This window comes from Chrysochloris asiatica, unplaced genomic scaffold, assembly GCF_000296735.1.
Source record: "Chrysochloris asiatica unplaced genomic scaffold, ChrAsi1.0 scaffold00205, whole genome shotgun sequence".
Taxonomy (NCBI): Eukaryota; Metazoa; Chordata; class Mammalia; order Afrosoricida; family Chrysochloridae; genus Chrysochloris; species Chrysochloris asiatica.
Genome location: NW_006408723.1, coordinates 1,175,319 through 1,192,622, shown reverse-complemented (window position 1 = coordinate 1,192,622; position 17,304 = coordinate 1,175,319). Strand labels below are relative to the sequence as shown.

At 38.5% G+C, this 17,304-nt stretch overlaps 1 pseudogene; it reads left to right on the top strand.

Annotated features, from left to right (window-relative positions):
* Nucleotides 1-12,796: 12,796 nt before the first annotated feature.
* LOC102840523 lies at nt 12,797-13,691 on the top strand (annotated as a pseudogene).
* The last annotated feature ends 3,613 nt before the right edge of the window (nt 13,692-17,304 follow it).

Genomic DNA, 17,304 nt, shown 5'->3' with positions numbered 1-17,304 from the left:
TAATTGGGTAGGGTCATGCAAATAAGATATACAGGGCTCTCATGGCATCAGGATTGGAGGAAGACTTATTAACAACCTGCAATATGCAGATGATACAACTTTGCTTGCTGAACGTGAAGCAAAGTTTTGGCTTTGAAGTTTTGCACTTACTGATTAAGACCAAAGAACACAGCTTTCGGTATGGTTTACATCTCAATGTAAATAAAAGAAAAATCCTCACCACTGGACCAAAAAATAACATTCTTATCAACAGAGAAAAGATTGAAGTTGTCAAGGACTTAATTCTTCTTGGATCAGCTATCCACACTCACGGAAGCAGCAGTCAAGATATCAAAGGACATATTGCATTAGGTAAATCTGCTGCACAAGACCTTTTTAAAGTGTTGAAGAGCAAAGATGTCAGCTTGAGGACTAAGGTGCGCCTGACCCAAGCCATGGTATTTTCAATAACCTCATATGAATGCAAAAGCTGAAAAGTGAATAAGGAAGACCGTAGAAGAATTGATGCTTTTGAGTTATGGTGTTGGAGGAGCATATTGAAAGTACCATAGGTTGCCAAAAGAACCAATAGATCCATTTGGAAGAAGTGCAGCCAGAGTGCTATTTGGAGGCCAAGATGGCCAAACTTCGTCTCTCATACTTTGGACATACTGTCAGGAGGGACCAGTCACTGGAGAAGGATATCATGTTTGGTAAGGTGGAGGGTCAGAGAAAAAAAGGAATACCCCCAGCGACATGGATTGGCCAAGTGGCAGTATCAATGGACTCAAGCGTGGCAACATTAGTGAGGTTGGCCCAGGATCGAGCAGTGTTTCATTCTGCTGTGCATAAGGTCACTATGGGTTGGTACCAACTTGATGGCACCTAACAACAACAACAACACGACAAGGCTGGGATTAAGGAGCTCTGGTTGTGCACTGGTTACCAGTTGGGCTGCTAACTTCAAGATCAGCAGTTTGAAACTACCAGCTGTTCCATGGGAGAAAGATGAGTCTTTCTGCTCCCATAAAGATTTACAGCCTCAGAAATCCTATACAAGATTTCTATGAGTCAGAACTGATTCCAGGACACATAACCACCACCTCTACCAAGGCTGGGACTGATTAATTTTGCCATCTGCTGATGGTCGTGGTTATGTGCCATGGAGTCGGTTCTGACTCACAGGGACCTGGCATAGGGTATCCTAGGTTGTAAATCTTTATGCAAGTAGAAAGCCTCACCTTTCTTCTGTGGAACTACAGTTAGTTTCAAACTTCTAACCTTGAGAGTATCAGCCCGACTCATAACCACTACACTACTAGAGCTTGTTGTTGTTGTCAGGTGCCAGCGGGTAGTTTCTGTGTGGCCACTGCAATGGATTATCAAACCCAGATGTGAAGCAGAGAGTACAGTGGAAAGGATGGTTAGTGTCAGAAAAGGGTAAAGAAGGCTGTAGGGTGGAGACATATCTGACTTCCAGTTCGTAGGAATCAACCTTGGACTGATTTTGATTCTCTTTCCCCTTGTAAAGCCAGGAAAAGTCAGACATGGTCCCCACATGGCTTTTCCACACTGTATAATTTTGTTTATAAAAGAAAACAGTTTGTTTGGTTCCCTGAATCTGGGAAACAGCAGCACCAGTCCATCTTCCCTTCAGGGCTACCTCCTCCAGTGCAGGAACTTTGAGAAGCTATGGGTAGGCAGGAGCAGGTAAGACTCTGCCTTGCTGCCTCCCTGCTCCTTATGCAGGCATCCTTCCTGGCATAGACCCTATGCCTGGTCAGGCAGGCCAGGGCTTGAAGTTTGCTTTTGCCATATATTATCCAGTCAGCCTTTGAAGCTCACTTTCTATGGCTACCAGACAAGAAAACACACGCAAAGCACCTGGAACCTAGTAAATGCTCCACCAGTCTGTCTCCTGGGAAAGGGCTGTAGATGTAGGGTGGCCAACCACAGCCTTCTATCCCCCCACATCAGGGCAAGGACTTGCAGTGCCCTAGAGGTTTGCTTTGCAGCAATACCTGGAGATTGTCTTTAAAACTTGGCATCAATTTGAACTTTAACTGGCATGTGAAATCAAAGTTTGAAATTCCTAAGCCCTATCTCCTGAAAGTCAGTTATTTTAAGGGCTTCTATAAGGTATGAAAATTTTTGAACACTGAGATTAACTTTTAGATTTTTATATAAAAATCAGTTATATATATGCAAAACAATATTTCTAGTAACGTGTGTGTTAGTTGCTGTTATATATATATAGTCCTGGTGTGGTACTGTAGCATAAGCTCTGGACTACTAACCACAAGTCCAGTAGTTCAAACCCACAGGTCACTCCTTGGAAACCCTATACGGGGTCACTATAAGTCAAAACCAACTTGATAGCACTTAACAACGAGAACAGCATATATGTAATCATGCTTAGAAACCAGGATGGTGAGACTTCATCTCTCAAACTTCAGATATGTTATTAAAGGGACCAGTCCCTGGAGAAGGACATCGTGCTTGGTAAAATGAAGGATCAGTGAAAAAGAGGCAGACCCCAGTGGGATGGATTGACATCATGGCAGCAGCAATGGAATCAAACATAACAGCACTTGTGAGGATGGTATAGGACAGTTTTTCGTTCTATTGTATATAGGATTGTTATGAGTTGCAGTCAACTCGATGGTACCTAACAACAACAAATATATGCATATATATCATAAGCCAAACCCACTGCCTTTAACTCATCACAACCCTATAGGACAGAGTAGAATAGCCCCATAGAATTGCCAAGTCTGTAAATCTTTATGGAAGCTGAATACCGTATCTTTCTCTCATGAAGTAGCTGATGGGTTTGAACCACTGACATCTTGGTTAGCAACCAATCAGTGACTGTTCTTCTGTGATGTCTTTACTTGTATACAAGTATACAAGTGAGTTTGAGTATTTATATAAATACTTACTGTCCTTGAGTCAATTCTGGCGCATGGTGACCCTGTATAGGGCTTCTGGGGCTATAAATCTTTAAGGGATCAGAAAACCTTATCTTTCTCCTTCATAGTACCTGGTATGTTTGAACTGCCAACCTTATAGTTAGAAGTCTACCAGAATCCCTTATATACATACATGTGTGTATATATTTGGAATCCTGGTGTGGCATTGTAGGATAAGAACTGGACTGATAACCATAAGGTTGGCAGTTCTAGCCCATCAGCTACTCCTTGGAAAACCTATGCAGGATCTCTTTGAGTGGGAACCAACTCAACTATAGTTAACAACAACAGTAGATCTTATTGTGGAAACGTAATTTCATTGTTAAAACATTATAATAAATTCTCTACAAGGAATGTATATTGTGTGATTTTATATTAGTTTAAATTAAAGAAAAAAATGTGTAATTTTATTTTAGGTATCACCTTAAGACCAAATTTGACCTGCAAAACAATTTAAAGAATTTCATTCAAATGACCTTATGGAAAGTAACAGCTCTTCTTCCCCACTCTCTCCACCATCAATCATACCTACAGGATTGTTGTTGTTAAGTGCCATTGAGTCAGTTCTGAGCCATAGCAACCCTGTATAGAGTTTCTGAGGAGTAGCTGGTGAGCTTGAACTTCTGACCTTGCAGTCCAAACTGACTTTGCAGTCCAGTGCATTAACTCACAGTCCCACACTAGTTAAATTTCAGATTCCTGCTCCTTAAACTGTGTCCAAAAATGGATTGTCATTGATTCTCAAAAGAGATTTTACATATTAAAAGTATAAGCTATTTTTAGGTAGGCAAAGGGACATAAATTATTTATAATGAAATTATAATCCTATTTCCTCTATATTGCATGGTGATATACTCTTTGCAGTTTAATTTTTCTCAATATTTCATTGGGCTCTTACAAAAGACTTGTTAGAATGAAACCTACTGCCATTGAGTTCATTCTGACTCACAGTGACCCTGAATAGGTTTTATGAGGCTATACATCTTTACAGGGGCATAAAGTCTCATTTTTCTCCCTTGAAGTGATTGGTGGGTTTGTACTACCGACCCTGTGGTTAGCAGTCCAGTGCTTATCCTGCATCACCACTAGGGCTCCTTACTTTTTTAAACAGCCAGGGAATCATTTGAAAAGTGGGATAATGGACTTTGGCGCATCCACAACAATTAAGAGAGAACATATGGTCATTGTATTATACTTCTTGTCTAATCATACTCCCAGACAAAGAGCTCTGGTCCTCCTGTAGTATGTGCTCCCCCACTTCTATGTTCCATACTGCTCACTGTCCAGAATATCCCTCTGCCATGTGAGTGTTTAGAGACCTTCCTGGTGACTCAGAAAGGGATGTGCATTTCTGCATTTCCTTTGCCTTTTCTACTTCATTTCTGTCTTGAAACATGAGATCAAGCAGTATAATGTTATTCTACTTATTACTCAGGGAAAGTTGATGACAAAGAGGAACAGATATTTCTCTGGTTTAAACCATTATGTTTTGTTTTGCTTTCTGGAAGCAGCAGATAGTAGGTTGGTTTCTGTCATTTACAGCCAAACTTAATGCCAACTGATATTCTTTGAAAATGAAATTTCCAATTGTAGTGAATCACTTAGACTACTCTACAAGTTTTCTTTTCCTCCCATTACTTATTTATGTCTGTTTTACACTCACCAGAACCTTTGATGAAGTAGAGAAGAGAGGAGCAGAAGAAAACAAAACTTTGCATTTCTACTCAAATGCTTTGAATTTCTACTAGAGTTGCTACTGATATCTCATATAAGAGGAAGACACAGGAGAAGATTTGATTTTTTAATTGTCCATTCATTTCCAACTTGCTCTAAACAAGTGCAGAGAACATATTGTTTAAATATTTTTAAACTTTCTATTTCAAGCACACATATGTCAAAATAATAGTATAATGAAACTTATGTACTATAAACTAAACTTCAATAATTATCAACATTTTGCAATCTTACTTTATTTATGTAGTACTTCTCTGAATGTGAATCATCATCATCAGTAACATCACTTAGAACTTGGTAGAAATGCAAGCTTTAGACTCACTGAATCAGAGACTCTAGGGAGGGAGAGAAATGTATGTTATGAGCTTGTGAAAGTTTGAGAGAAATGGTGTCTACTCCCCGCACCCATCCCACACACACATTTTATAATTGAGGTAAAATTATTAATTTGATTCTTAACTCCAGTCTTGGGAGGTAAAATTATTAAGGCAATCTTAGCACCAGTCTTTCCACAGTGGATCCAGTAGGTCCCTGAATGCACCTATTAGTGATTTCTCAGTTTCAGGATGTGTATTTGGAGTAGACATACACAGCATGGCAATTCAAATATTGAATACCTGACAAGTGGAGGATGGGCTATATTATGGGGAAAAAAAATAATCAACTGCTTCTACCTAGGATAATGTTGTTGTTGTTGTGAGCTGCCATTGAGTCAGTACCGTCATAGTGACCCTATGTACAGCATAATGAAACATTGTCAGATCCTGGGCCAACCTTACTATTGTTGCCATGCTTGAGTCCATCAATGCTGCCACATGGCCAGTCCATCTTATTAGGGGTCTTCCTCTTTTTCTCTGACCCTCCACCTTACCAAACCTGATATCCTTCTCCAGCGACTGGTCTCTCCTAACAATATGTTGAAGTATGAGAGACGAAGTTTGGCCATCCTGGCCTCCAAGAAGCACTCTGGCTGCACTTCTTCCAACATGGATCTGTTTTTTGTTTTGGCAGACCATGGCACTGTCTATAGTCTCCAACACCGTAACTCAAAAGCATCAATTTTTTATGATCTTCCTTATTTACTGTTCAACTTTTGCATGCATATGAGGTTATTGAAAATACCATGGTCAGGTTCACCTTAGTACTCAAGCTGATATCTTTGCTCTTCAACAAACTAAAAGGGTCTTGTGCAGCAGATTTGCTAATGCAATACATCATTTGATTTCTTGGCTGCTGCTTCCATGAATGTTGATAGTTGATCCAAGAAGAATGAAATCCTTGACAACTTCAATCTTTTCTCAATTGATAAGAATGTTGTTTATTGGTCCAGTGGTGAGAAATTTTGTTTTCTTTACATTGAGATGTAATCCATACTGAAGGCTGTGGTCTTTGATCTTCATCAGTAAATGTTTTAAGTCCTCTTCACTTTCAGCAAGCAAGGTTGTATCATCTGCATATCACAGGTTGTTAATGAGTCTTCTTCTAATCCCGATGCCATGTTTTTCTTCATATAATCCAGCTTCTCAGATTATTTGCTCAGCACACAGGTTGAATAAGTATGCTGAAAGAATACAACCCTGTCACACACCTTTCTTAATTTTAACCATTCAGTGTTCCCATGTTCTGTTTGAACAACTGCCTCTTGGTCCATGAACAGATTCCTCATGAGCACAACTAAGTCTTTAGGAATACTCATCCTTTGCAATGCTGTCCATAACTTTTCATGATCCACACACTCAAAAGCCTTTGTGTAGTCAATGAAGCACAGGTAAACATCCTTCTGATATTCTCTGCTTTCAGCCAAGATCCATCAGACATCAGCAATGGTATTCCTCATTCCACGGTCTCATCTGAATCCAGCTTGAACCTCTGGAAGTTCTCTGTCAATGTATGATTGTAGCCATTTCTGTATTACCTTTAGTAAAACTTTACTTGCATGGGATATCAAAGAAATTGTCCAATGATTTCTACATTCCATTGGGTCATCTCTCTTTGGAATGGGTACAAATATGGATCTCTTCCAATCAGTCGGCCAGATAGCATTCTTCCAAATTTCTTGGCAGAGGTGAGTGAGTGCCTCCTGTGCCACCTCAGTTTCTTGAGAGATTTCAATTTTTATTCCATCAATTCCTGGTGCCTTGTTCATTGACAGTTCCTTCAATGAACCTTGGAATTCCTCCTTCAGTATCATTAGCTCTTGATCATATGCTACCTCTTGAAATGGTTGAACATTAACCATTTCCTTTTTGTACAGTGACTCTGTGTATTCCCTCTATCTTCTTTTGATGCTTTCTGCCTCATTCAATAATTTGTCCAGAGAATCTTTCAATAGTGAAAGTCGAGTCTTGAATATTTTCTTCAGTTACCCCAGTTTGAGAAATGCTGAGCATGTTCTTCCTTTTTGGTTTTCTGACTCCTGATCTTTGCATATTTTGTTGTAATTTTTGGCTTTATCTTCTCAAGCTGATCTTTGATATTTTCTGTTCGGCTCTAGGGCCTCCTCATTTCTTCCATTTGCTTTAGCATCTCTACACTGGAAAGCAAGTTTCAGTGTATCTTCTGACATACATTTTGACCTTTTCCTTCTTTCTTGTCTTCTCAATGACTTGTTGCTTTCTTCATGTATGATGTTCTTGATATCTTCCCACAACTCTTCTGGTCTTCTGTCTTTAACATTTAATGTATCAAATCTGTTCTTCAGATAATCTCTAAATTCAGGTGGTATATATTTAAGGTCATATTTTGGCTCTTGTGGATTTGTTTTCATTTTCTTCAGCTTCAGTTTGAATTTGCAGATGAGCAATTGATGGTCTGTTCCACAGTCTGCCCTTGACCTTGTTTTGACTGATGATATGGAACTTTTCTATCGTCTCTTTATGCAGATGTAGTCAATTTGATTTCTATGTATTCCATCTGGTGAGATCCATGTGTATAATCATCTTTTATGCTGTCTAAAGAAGGTATTTGAAATGAACAAATCATTGATATTGCAGAATTCTATCATGCAATCTCCAGCATCTTTCTATTGTCAAGGCTGTATTTTCCAACTACTGACCCTTCCTCTTTGCTCCCAACCTTTTGATTCCAATCATCAGTAATGATCAATACATCTTGATTGCATGTTTGATCAATTTCAGATTGAAGAAGTTGATAGAATTCTATTTCCTCCTCACTGACTTTAGTGGTTGGTGCCCTGTAGGCACATGGATATTATCCTATCACAGACAGTGTTGTACCTCATGACTTATCTGGATATGTTTTTTTTTTTTTTTTTTGACAATGAATGCAACACCATTTCTCTTCAATTTTTCATTTCTGGCATAGTAAACCCTGTGGTTGTCAGATTCACAATGGCCAATACCAGTCCATTTCAGCTCACTAATGCCTAAAATATAGATGTTTATGCTTTCCACTTCATTTTTGACAACTACTAGTTTTTCCAGATTCATACTTTGTACATTCCATGTTCTGATTTTCAATTGAGGTTTACAGCTGTTTTTCTTCATTTTGAGTTGTGCCCCATCAGCAAATGAAGGTCCTGCAGGCTTTTCTCCTATAAGCTTTACTCCTTTTGTGTCATCATGGTAAACTGTAATTTGAAGAGGCAGATCTTCCCCAGTTGCATTTTGAGTGCCTTCCAACCTGAGGGGCTCATTTTCTGGCACTATATCTGACAGTGTTTCTCTGCTATTCATAAGGTTTTCAGTGACTAAATATTCAGAAGTAGTTTATCACTCCTTCTTTCTAGTTTGTCTTTGTCTGGAAGCTCATCTGAAACCTGTCCACCATGGGTGACCCTGCTGGTATTTAAAATACTGGTGGCATAGCTTTCAGAATCTAGGAGGGATTTCATAGTTTTATGACATCATCAAGGACTTGAATGAGGCATGGGTGGTGATCCCTACGCATTCCCATTTAATTTGCCTATTTGACTTGAAAGGCAGATCTTGGAAAATAGCAGTGGATTGTCATAAGCTTAACCATGTGGTGACTCTAGTTGTAGCTCCATTGAGTGCTCTGAAGACACACCTTTTACCACAAAGTTGAGGAAAAAATTTGTGATGGGAGCCATGCTTGAAGACTGCTATGACGTGATCAGCAACAAAACCAATATTATATTGATCTTGCTCACCAGTGTTCATAACTTCATACTTCATGTTGATAGATGTACTTCAATAATGTGCTGTGATACTTGAAGCTACACCAGCAGTATTTTAAATACAATTAAAATCACCCATGGTGAACAGGATTCAGCATAGCTTCCAGACTAACACAGATTAGGAAGGAGAACAGACTGCTTCTGAATGGTTAGCCACTGAAAACCTTATGAATAGCAGTGCAACATTGTTAACTATAGTGCCAAGAGATGAAAATATTATGAATAGCAACAGAACATTATCAGATATAGTGTAGAAAGATGAGCTCCTCAGGTTGTAAGGCACTCATAATATGACTAGAGAAGTGCTTGCTCCTCAAAGTAGCATTGACCATATGGTATGAATGGAACAAAGTTTGAGGACCTTCATTTGCTCATGAGGCATAAGTGAAAAGGAGAAGAAACAACTGTAAACATCCATTAATAATCAGAATGTGGAATGTACAAAGTAGGAAAATTCAAAATTGTTAAAATGAAATGAAATACAAAAAGATTAATATATAAGGATGAAATGGATGTGTGTTTGGTCATTTTGAATCAGAAAATAATATTTTTTACTATACTATGAATGACAAATTAAAGAGGAATGGTGTCAAATTAATCTTTGAAAAGAACATATCACAATGTTACTTGAAATATAATGCTACCTGAAATAGAGTAATATCCATACAACTACAAGGAAGACCAGTTAATACCACTATTCAAATTTATGCATTAACCACTAAAGCCAGTGATGATGAAATTGAAGAATTCTATCAACTTATTAATTCTGAAATTGATCAAACATGCAATCAAGATGCATTCATAATCACTGGTGATTGAAATGTGATGGTTGGAAACAAAAAGCAAGGATCAGGAAAATAAGGCACTGATGACAGAAATTATGCTGGAAATTACATTATAGAATTTTGCAAGACTAATAACTTATTCATTGTAAGTACAGTTTTTCAACATGCACATGGACTTCAAATAATCAAATTGACTACATATGTGAGAAGAAATGGTGGAAAAACTCAATATCATCAAATAAGGCCAAGGGCCAATTGTGAAACAGACCATCAATCGCATGTATACAAGTTCAGGCTACAGTTGAAGAAAATTAAAACAACTCCATGGGAATCAAAACATGATTTTGACTATATCCCAAATAAATTTGGAGACCATTTAAGAACAGATTTGATGCATTAGACACTAATGAGCAGAAGAGTGATGGGATGTCAACAAGAACATAATATAAGAAAAAAGCAAAAAGTCATTTAAAAGATGGAGAAGAAAGTAAAGACCAAAATGGATGTCAGAAGAGACTATGAAACTTGTTCTTGAGCATAGAGAAGCTAAAGCAAATGAAAGAATGGATTATGCAAAGAGAGCTGAAAAGAAAATTTCAAAGGGCAGCTTGAGAAGATAAAGTCAAGTAGTACAATAAAATGTTCAATGACCTGGAGTCCAAAAGGAAAAAAAAACATACTCACCATTTCTCCAGTTGAAATAACTGAAGAAAAAAATTTTAAGACTTAACTTTCAATATTGAAGGATTATATGAACACAATGTTGAATGATGCAGGAAACATTGAAGAAGATGGAAGGAATACAGAGTCACAGTACCAAAAGAAATGGCTGATTTTCAACCATTTCAAGAGATGGAAGAGGTTCAAGAACCAGCGGTACTGAATGGTGAAGTCCAAGCGGCACTGAAGGCATTATCAAAAACAAAACAAAACAAGATTCCAGGAATTGATGGAATAAAAATGGAAACATTCCAACAAATTGGTACAAAACTGAAGATGCTCCCTCTTCTATGTTAAGAATTTTGGAAGACAGCTACCTGGCCAACCAATTGGATACGATTTGTATTTGAGCCCAATCCAAAGAGATTTGGCTTAACAGAATGTGTAAATAATTGAACAGTATCATTGACATCACATGCAAGTAAAATTTTGCTGAAGATGATTTAAAAATACTTGCAAAAGTACAAGACAGGGAACTGGTAGAAATTCAAACCAGATCCAGACATGGAACCAGGCATGTCCTTGATGATGTCAGATGGATCTTGGCTGAAAGCAGAGAATGCCAGAATGACTATGCAAAGACATTTGATTGTGGATTATGACTAACTATGGATATCATTATGAAGAATGGATATTCCAGAACATTTAAATTGTGCTCATGAGGAACCTATACAAGAAATCAGGAGGCAGTCGTTTGAATAAAAGAAAGAGACAGTGAATGGTTTAAAATCAGGAAAACTGTGTACCAGGGTTGTATCTTTTCTTCATATTTATTCAGTCAGTATGCTGAGAAAATAACCCATGAAACTGGATTATATGAATAAGAACATGACATTAGGACTGGAAGAATATTCATTAACAACCTTCCATATGCATAGGATACAACCTTCCATATGCATAGGATACAACCTTCCCTGCTGAAAGCAAAGATAATTTAAAATACTTACTGATGAAGATCAAGCACTATTGCCTTCAGTATGGATTGCATCTTAAAGAAAACAAAAATCCTCACCATTGGACCAATAAATAACAATGATAAATGGAGAACAGATTGAAGTTGTCAAATACTTTAATTTGGTTGGATCCACAATCAATACTCATGGAAGCAGTGGTCAAGAAATTAAAATACATTTTACATTATGCAACTCTAGTACAAAAGATCTCTTTAAAGTGTTGAAGAACAAAGATGCCAGTTTGAAGACCTTAGTGTGCCTAATCCAAGCCATGGTATTTTCTATAGCCTCCTTATGCATATGAAAGTTGGACAATGAATAAGGAAAACTGTAGAGGAATTAATGCATTTGAGTTATAATGTCAAAGAATATTGAAAGTACCATGGACTGTTAGTACCAGACAAATCTATGTTGGAAGAAGTATAGACAGAATGCTCTCTAGAAGCCAGGATGATGAGCTTTCATCTGTCATATTTTGGACATATTATCAGGAAGGACCAGTTCCTATAGATGAATTGGAATAGCGACAACAGCAATGGACTCAGTGTAGCAACAATTGTGAAGATGTGCAGGACCTGGCAGTGTTTCATTCTGTTGTGCCTCTAGTTGGAGCCGACTTGATGGCACCTAAAAACAACAACATATGCATGTGAAAGTTCAACGATGAATAAGGAAGACCATAGAAAAATTGATGCATTTGAATTATGGTTTTAGAGAAGAATATTATGGACTGGCAGAAGAACAAGCAATCTGTTCTGGAGGAAGTGCTGTCAGAATTCTCATTAGAAGCCTGGATGGTGGAGGGGCTTGATGGCGGCTAGGGTAGAGGTGCAGTGAAGTTCGCTGTCAGCAATACCACAGAATACCAGGCAAAGTAGATCCAGAGCAGAGCTCCAAAACTCGGAACCACATAGGTATGAATATTTTTAAAATTTGAAGGCTTATAGCTAGTGGAACTTGAAGCAGAAGTAAGAAATTGAGGATCTTTTGAATATGCCAGGCTTGGCAACCCAGAGCTGAGCCAACTACTTGGGCAAGACCAAATGGCAAGACCAAGAGGGGGAGCAGAAACACCACAGAAAAATGCTGTGGAGACCTCGGAGCAAAGGTGGACAATGCACTTTGCTGGTTTTGCTTGGTTCTGATTTTCTTTTTTTTAAGATATCTGTTCATTGCCACCCCCAACTGTTTGTGCACCTCCATTCTGGTGACTAGAGGGGGTGCCTGAGCGAGTGGACACCCTACGCCCTCACCACTGGTGGGTTCTTCTGCCACACGTGAGCACAGATACTCTCAGCCCAAGAGATGGTCCTGAACTGTTTATTTTTTTATTTTTATTTTTTTTTTAATACATGAAAGGCCAGGAGAGGGGTGTAGAAAAGGAAAGGGAGTCTCAAAACAAAACAGGAGGCCCCCAGAGCCCCGGAGTCAAAGCCGGTTCCGGTTCCGCTTCCACTTTTGCTGCAGCCTGCTGCCTCTTCCTCCTCTTTCTACATGACAGATGCTGCTGTGTCCTTCACCAAGGACTTCCTTGCAGGTGGAGTGGCCGTGGCCATCTCCAAGACCGCGGTAGCACCCATCGAATGGGGCAAGCTGCTGCTGCAGGTGCAGCATCCCAGCAAGCAAATCACTGCAGATAAGCAGTACAAGGGCATTATCGATTGTGTGGTTCGGATCCCCAAGGAGCAGGGAGTCCTGTCCTTCTGGTGTGGAAACCTGGCCAATGTCATCAGATACTTCCCCACCCAAGCTCTCAAGTTTGCCTTCAAAGATAAATTACAAGCAGATCTTCCTGGGTGGTGTGGACAAGACCTAGTTTGGGTGCTACTTTGCCAAGAATCTGGCATCCGGTGGTGCTGCTGGGGCGACATCCTTGTGCTTCGTGTACCCTCTTGATTTTGGCCGTATCCGTCTAGCAGCTAATGTGGGGAAAGCTGGTGCCGAAAGAGAGTTCAAAGGCCTTGGTGACTGCCTGGTTAAGATCTCCGAGTCTGATGGGATTAAGGATCTGTACCAAGGCTTTAATGTGTCTGTGCAAGGCATTATCATCTATCGAGCTGATTACTTCGGTATCTATGACATTGCAAAGGGAATGCTTCCAGATCTCAAGAATAATCACTTCTTTGTCAGCTGGATGATCGCTCAGACCTTCATGGCTGTGGCTGGGTTGACTTCCTACCCATTCGACACTGTTCGTCGTCGCATGACGATGCAGTCAGGGTGCAAAGGAACTGATATCATGTACACAGGTACCGTTGACTGCTGGAGGAAGATTGCATGTGACGAAGGAGGCAAAGCGTTTTTCAAGGGCGCATGGTCCAATGTGCTCAGAGGCATGCGTGGCACTTTTGTGCTTGTGTTGTATGATGAAATCAAGAAGTACACATAAGTTCTTTCCTAGTTTGTTTTCCCCTGTGAATGGGCATGTTGTATTATAGAACACATCTTGAGCATTCTTGACAGGCTGTTGGCTGTCTATATCCATGGCAACTATCTACTGGTTGAAAATGGGAAGCAATAATATTCATCTGACCACTTTTCTCTTAAAGCCATTTCCATGATGATACTGATAATGATGATGGGACTCAATTATATTTTTTATTTCAGTCACTCCTAATAAAGAAAATTTTGAAGGAATAAAAAGATCTGAAACACACACACACACACACACACACACACACAAACAAAACAAAACAAAACAAAAAAAAACAAGAGGAAAATTAAATTAAATCCTGAGGAACAGCATAACAGCCAACCATGGCATCTTGAAATCTCTTAGGCAGGTTTTAAGGCAAGACGCTGAAGAGAGGACAGTAAAGTTATACTCATATTAGGCTACAGATTTTTTTTTCTTCTCTCCCTCCTGATTATAGACTACAGTATTCAGTGTAGTTTTGTTTTGTTGCTGTTGGGTTTTTTTTTGTTTGTTTGTTTCTTTCTTTTGCTATTGCTGTTTTATGCTCCCCCTTCTACCTTTGGGGGACTCTTTCTCTCCCTATATTACCCAAGAAGAGATAGCAACTGCTGTCATATAGTAAAGCTATAATCACACTCTATAAAAACACCAAAACCCAAGCAAGAACCAATACCAACTGCCATATTCCAGGGAGGCAGACAACATCTGTGAAGGTTACTCTGAGTTAAGCAATAATAAGAGTGAAAAGGGAAGTCCACATCCTGATCACATCTACCTGGAAGCAATCAGCATTAAAAATAACCAAAATGCATACTTAATTAAGTGTTAAGGCCACCAATCAACACTAAACATGTTCAAGAATCAAAAGTAGATGACCATATCAGCACATGTCCAGAAACAAGATAAAATGTTTGAAGCAAATGACCTAGTGGTAGACCTGGACTCCATTGTGGAAGGAGGGCAGGCCTTGGAAATGCCTGAGAAGGAATTCAGAAAAATGATTGTAAAATGTTTCAAAACACTTTACAATGGAGTTGAGAAAAATAAGGAAGAAGTCAAGAAATCTCTACAGGAACAATGAAATAAGATAGATACAGCATTGGAAATAATTCAAAACTTACAGTAAGAGGTCCAAACGATCAATAATAGAATATCAGAAATAGATAGTACTCTGAAAGGGCAAAGGAGTAGAATAGAAGACATGGAAGGCAGAACTAGTGATATGGAAGAAAAATCTCTCAATACCACTAAGATAGAAGAGCAAACAGAAAAAAGGATTAAAAAATCAGAAGAAGGCCTAAGATTCATGTTAGACAACATGAAGAAGAATAACTTAAGAATTATCGGTATTCCAAAATAAGAGGAATCACACAAGTTCACAGAGGAAATGGTTGAAGAACAGCTGGAAGAAAATTTCTCTAATATCCTGAAAAGTGAAAATATAAACATACAAGAAGCTCAATAAACCCCAGGAAGGATAGACTCCCCAAAAATCACTGAGACATATCATAATCAAGTTCTCCAAAATCAAAGATAAGGAGACACTCCTGAAAGCAGCTAGGGAAAACAGAAGTGTTACATATAAAGGCAAGCAAGTCAGATTAAGCTCGGATATCTCAGTAGAAACCATGCAAGCAGGAAGGCAATGGGGAGACATATATAAAACCCTGAAAGAGGAAAAACTGCCAACCAAGAATCCTTTATCCAGCAAAGCTATCAATCAAATATGATGGTGTAATCAAAACATATCAGGATAAACAGAAGCTAAGGGATTTTTCCAAAGCCAACCCTGTGCTACAAAACATCCTAAAGGGAGTTCTGTGGACTGAGAACCAACAAGAACAGACAACAACCAGAAATTGACATACGTGGTAGCACCTCCCAGAATTAAATTGACAGAAGAAGAGTGGAGAACAGAACAAAACTATAAGAACAAACTCAGAGAATCTGGGAGGTCAGTCTACAATCAAAACAGTTACAAGGTAAAAGAAGGTAACACGTAGGAACAGAGATCCAGATTGTGAGAAGGTCAGGTAGATTACAGGATACAATGTTGTTGTTGTTAAGTGCCGTCGAGTCGGTTCTGACTCATAGCAACCCTGTACAGGGTTTCCGAGGGTGTAAATCTTTACAGGAGTAGAAAGCCTGATCTTTCTCCCGCAGAGCAGCTGGTAGTTTCGAACCGCTGACCTCAAGGTTCATAGCCCAATTCGTAACCACTACACTACCAGAGCTCCTTAATAGACTGGACTAAATGGAGAGAAAAGTTAATGGACTATAAGGCAACCTGAAAGAAAATTAACACTTCACAACATTCCAAGAAAATGAAGATCTAAGAAGAAAATTGAAACATTAAAACTATGAGGAAACTCACAAGAAAGAACACAAAAAGCATGAACTCAACAAAGGAATACACACACAGAACAAAGAAAGCAGCAACACCACAAACAAACATTAATCCATACCTATAGATAATTACACTGAATGTAAATGGATTAAATGCACCTGTTAAGAGACAAAGAGTAGCAGAATAGATATGAAAACAAGACGCTTCAATATGCTGTCTGTAAGAGACACATCTCACACACAGAGACAAAAAAAAAAAATTAAAAGTCAAAAGACGGAAAAATATATACCAAGCTAATTGCAATAAAAAATGAACAGGAGTGACAGTACTAATCACTGATAAAATAAACTTTAAGGCAAAAACCAGCATAATAGATAAAGATGGACATTATCTCATAATTAAAGGGACAATTGAACAAAATGACATGACCACAATAAATATCTATTCTCCCAATGAAAGAGCTCCAAAATATATAAAGCAAACTCTAATAGATTTAAAGAAAGAAATAGATGAATCTACAATAATAGTGGGTGACTTTAATACACCACTTTCAAAAATGGATAGAACAACCAGAAAGAAACTTGACAAAGACATAGAAGAACTAAACAACACAATCAGCCAACTGGACCTCATAGATGTGTACAGAGCATTCAACCCAATAACATCACAATATACATGCTTTTCCAGTGCATATGGAATATTCTCCAGAATAGACCATGTCTTAGGCCACACAAAAAAACCTACATAAATTTACAAATATCAAAATACTACAAAGCATCTTCTCAGACCACAAGGCTATCAAATTAGAAATCAACAATAGGAAGACCAAGGAAATAAAGTCAAATACTTGGAAACTGAATAACACCCTGCTGAAAAGTGAATGAGTAGTAGAAGAAATTAAATGTAAATTCATAAATTCCTAGAAACAATTGAGAATGAAAACACAACATACCAAAACCTTTGTTACACGGCGAAAGTGCTGCTGAGAGGACAACTTATTGCTATAAACTCACACATCCAAAAAGAAGAAAGAACCAAATTTAACACATTTACACAGCATCTACAACAGTTAGAAACAGACCAACAGAGGGAACCTACAGCCACTAAAAGAAAAGAAATAATTAAGATAAGAGCAGAAATAAGTGGGAGAAAACAGAAAACATAGATAGAAAAAGAAATAGAAAACAGAAAAACTATAGAAAGAATCAACAGGACAAGAAGCTGGGTGTTTGAAAGGAT